The 4,944-nt window shown below is 35.5% G+C and overlaps 1 non-coding gene across 1 annotated transcript; it reads right to left on the minus strand.

Annotated features, from left to right (window-relative positions):
- Positions 1-738: 738 nt before the first annotated feature.
- On the minus strand, positions 739-845 carry LOC136221090 (small nucleolar RNA R71). The gene has a single exon (XR_010684881.1). It is a non-coding gene; the product is annotated as a small nucleolar RNA R71 (small nucleolar RNA).
- Between the last annotated feature and the right edge of the window lie 4,099 nt (positions 846-4,944).

A 4,944-nucleotide genomic window follows, 5' to 3' on the forward strand; every position in this document is an offset into this window, starting at 1 on the left:
ACCGTGCACTTGCGGAAATCGCTCAACAAGTTTTTGGCGCCGTTGCCGGGGATACGCCAAAATTTTTGACAAAAATTTTATTTTTCGTATTTTATTTTCGAATCTAGGTTTACACATTATTTTTATACAACTTTTACATTTTATTTATTTTCAGTTTATATAACATATTTGTTTTCAATTTTGTTTTGAAGGTAGTTTGGGCCGTGCAACAATTTCAAGTTCATGCGCAGTTCGCGAAGTTCGGGCACACCACCAGACCCTCTTGATCCAGAAATTGAAAGAACACTTAAGAAAAACAAGAAAAACAATAAAAACAAAGACAAAACACCCTTAAAAACCAAAGTAGTCCAGCCAGAAAATATGGCCGATCCACCGACACTTATGGATTATGCTAGGCCAGGAATGGCCGGTGTAACTAATAGTGTAGTTAGACCCCGTATAAACGCAAATCAATTTGAAATTAAGCCTGCTTTGCTTAATATATTGCAAAACAACGTAACGTTTTACGGACTACCTAACGAAAACCCTAATGCCCATTTGACAAATTTCTTAGAAATTTGTGACACTTTTAAAATTACCGATGTAACAGCCGAAGCAATCAAACTTCGCCTCTTCCCTTTCACTTTGAAGGATAAGGCAAAAATTTGGTTAACTTCTATGCCTGCTGCAACATTTGAAACTTGGGACCAATTAGCCCAACCGTTTTTATCAAAATATTTTCCTTTAGCAAAAACCGCAAGAGTCATAAAAGAATTGACATCTTTTACCCAAATTGATAATGAAACTCTTTATGAGGCTTGGGAACGTTTTAAAGAACTTCAACGTTTATGCCCACACCACGAACTGCCAGATGCACTTTTAATGCAGACATTCTATAATGGATTAAATCCTACAACTAGAGGTTCATTAGATGCTATGTCTGGAGGGTTATTTATGAAGAAGACGTCCGCCCAAGCAAGAGAACTTTTGGAGGAAATGGCAATCAACAGCAGTATGTGGCCCGCAGAGCGTGGACATATACTAATGGCGAAACCATCATCCTCAGGTACATCATCGGTTAAAGGTATAATGAATCTTGATCCAGTTGCGATGTTACAAGCCCAATTTTCTGCTTTATCGCACAAAATTGATAAGTTTATGGCACCGTGCGATCCTAATGATCCGATCCAGACAGACATTGATTACGAAGGTATGAATGAGATAGAACAGGTAAATTTTGTCCAAGGACAAAACCAAACTACTAATCCTTATTCTAATACTTATAATCCTGGATGGAGAAATCATCCTAACTTTAACTGGAAAGATAGTAATAATAATAATAATGCAAATGCTAATCAATATCGTGTAAATAATTATCAAAATCAAACAAGAGATACGATTAGCACTTTATCTTCAAAAATCGACAAATTTATAGATGCTATGAATGGAAAGGTAAGTAATCAAGACGAAGGTTTTAAACGGATCGAAAGTAAATTCGATCAGCTTATCAAAAACCAATCATCTAGCATCCATAATTTGGAAGTTCAAATTGGACAACTTGCTAAATCAATTCCATCCCGCAAAGAGGGAAGTCTTCCCAGCCAAATGGAAGAAAATCCGAAAGAGCATGTTAAGGCTATCACTCTTCGCTCGGGGAAAAACTACTTAGGTCCGGAAATGCCCGGAAATTCAACTTTACCTGGAAATGATTTACCAAAATCCAAAGAAGATACGTTAAAACAAAAAGATACACCAATTGACTCTAGTACGAAACCTTTTGTACCAAAACCACCTTTTCCACACAGGGTCCGAAATAAGGACCATGATAAACAACTTTTATCATTTTTAGATAAACTTAAAAATTTGCATATAAATTTAACATTCATGGATGCAATTACGCAAATTCCTAACTATGGAAAATTCTTGAAAGATTTAATTTCAAAAAAGATTAGTTGGGAAGGAATTTCATCCATTTCACTTTCTGAAGATTGTAGTTCGATAGTATCAAGCAAATTACCTACTAAACTCAAAGATCCCGGATGCTTTACCATTCCGTGTAAATTGGGAAATATGGAATTCTCAAGTTGTCTTTGTGATTTAGGAGCTAGTATAAACTTGATGCCATTGTCTATTTTTGAAAAATTAGGTTTAGAAGAGGACATCAAACGTACCAATATGGTTTTGCAATTAGCGGATCAATCCACTAAAAGACCATATGGTATAATTGAAGACGTTTTAGTAAAAGTTGACAAATTTATTTTTCCTACTGATTTTGTTATCTTAGATTTTGCTTATGATGTTAATTGTCCGCTAATCTTTGGTAGACCGTTCATGAACACGGGACGTGCTCTAGTTGATGTGTCGGAAGGAAAAGTAGTTTTAAGAATAGGTGACGATAAGATCGAGTTCGATATGAATCAAGCGATGAAATATCCTATGGAGGATTTCGCCTGTATGAAGCTTGATTTAGTTGAAGAATGTGTTAATGACATTGTTCAAAGAGAAGAAATAATAGAACCTATAATGGGTGAAGAATTAGAAGATAAGGACCCAGAGCCTTTGATTCGAGAAGATGGACCAGTTCCGCCTTCAGTAGTAGTTCCACCAAAATTAGAACTTAAAGAATTACCAAACCATCTGAGATACGCTTTCCTAGGCGGAAGTGATACTCTACCTATAATCATCTCTAACAAATTAACAAAAAATCAAGAAGAAAAATTGAAAGAAGTTGTTAGAAATAGAATAGGAAGTATGGGATGGCAGATTTCAGATTTAAAAGGAATTAATCCTAGTATTGTAATGCATAGGATTCACTTAGAAGAAGATAAGCCACCTAAAGCGGATAGACAAAGACGTTTAAATCCGAATATGAAAGAAGTAGTCAAAAATGAGATTACTAAACTCTTAGACAATGGAATCATTTATCCTATTTCGGATAGTGAATGGGTTAGTCCAATCCATTGTGTACCTAAAAAGGGAGGCATAACTGTAGTAAGGAATGATGAAGGTGAATTAATACCTACGCGAACCACCACCGGTTGGAGGGTTTGTATAGATTATAGGAACCTAAATAAGGCAACTAGGAAAGATCATTTTCCTTTACCTTTCATTGATCAAATGATCGAAAGGATAACCGGTCATGCATTTTATTGTTTTCTTGATGGCTATTCCGGATTTTTTCAAATATATATTTACCCGGATGACCAAGATAAAACAACCTTCACATGTCCTTATGGAACATTTGCATATAGGAGAATGCCTTTTGGTCTATGTAATGCACCAGCAACTTTTCAACGTTGTATGACTGCAATTTTTAATGATTTCATCGAAGATATCATGCAAGTATTTATGGATGATTTTTCAGTTTATGGAGATTCTTTTGATGCATGTTTAAAAAACTTAGATAAAGTTCTTTCTAGATGCGAAGAAACGAATTTAGTATTAAATTGGGAAAAATGTCATTTCATGGTTGACGAAGGAATTGTTTTAGGTCATAAAATATCTGAAAAAGGATTAGAAGTGGATAGAGCAAAAACTTCAGTAATAGAAAAATTACCCCCACCAACAACTGTCAAGGGAGTAAGATCGTTTCTAGGACATGCAGGTTTTTACAGACGATTTATAAAAAACTTTTCTGTAATCTCCAAACCACTTACTAATTTGCTTATGAAGGATTCAACCTTCGATTTTAATGAAGATTGCATTAAAGCTTTCGAGACATTGAAAACAGCCTTAGTCAGTGCACCCATAATTGCTAAACCCGATTGGGATTTGCCTTTTGAAATCATGTGTGATGCAAGTGACCTAGCTGTAGGATGTGTTTTAGGTCAAAGAAAGGATAAAAGATTACATGTTATATATTATGCAAGTCACACATTGTCCGGTGCACAGTTAAATTACACAACAACAGAAAAATAGATGTTAGCCGTAGTATTTGCATGTGATAAGTTTAGGTCATACTTGTTAGGATCTAAAGTTATTATTTATACAGATCACGCAGCTTTACGTTATCTGTTTGCTAAGAAAGATGCAAAACCGCGTCTGATTAGATGGGTTTTGTTGTTACAAGAATTTGATATAGAAATTAAAGACAAAAATGGAGTAGAAAACCTTGTCGCCGATCATCTATCAAGACTAGAAGATGAAAACGGTCCTATAGGTGAAACTATCGGTATACGAGATGATTTCCCCGATGAACATCTCTATAAAGTAGAAAGTGTCATGTCACCATGGTATGCAGATATTGCTAATTATCTTGCAACCGATATTGTTCCGGAAGGATTATCTTTCCAACAAAGGAGGAAATTTTTCTTCGACATTAAACAGTATTTTTGGGAAGATCCCTTTCTATTCAAATCATGTGGTGACGGGATAATTAGGAGATGTGTTGGAGAAAATGAATATGAATCTATAATAACGGAATGTCATTCCAGCTCATATGGAGGACATAATGGAGTTAATAAAACGGTAGCTAAAATATTGGAATGTGGTTTCTTTTGGCCTACGATGTTTAAAGACGTTGGTTCATTTATTACTCGTTGTGATAAATGCCAAAGAACGGGAAATTTAGGAAGGAAAGATGAGATGCCCCTCACAAGCATATTGGAAGTTGAAATCTTCGACATGTGGGGAATTGATTTCATGGGACCTTTTCCGCCTTCCAATGGTAAAACTTACATATTAGTAGCCGTTGATTATGTTTCGAAGTGGGTTGAAGCAATTGCAACCCCTACGAATGATTCTAAAGTAGTTGTTAATTTTCTTGACGATATATTTTGTAGATTTGGTTGTCCTAGATTCGTTGTTAGTGATGGCGGTACCCATTTCATAAATCGAAATTTTGATATACTTATGAAAAGGTATGGAGTACGCCACCGCGTGTCAACGCCATACCATCCTCAGTCAAATGGTCAGGCGGAGATCTCAAATAGAGAACTCAAATGGATTCTAAAGAAAACTGTTTCA

The sequence above is a fragment of the Euphorbia lathyris genome, chromosome 2, assembly GCF_963576675.1.
Source record: "Euphorbia lathyris chromosome 2, ddEupLath1.1, whole genome shotgun sequence".
Lineage (NCBI taxonomy): Eukaryota > Viridiplantae > Streptophyta > Magnoliopsida > Malpighiales > Euphorbiaceae > Euphorbia > Euphorbia lathyris.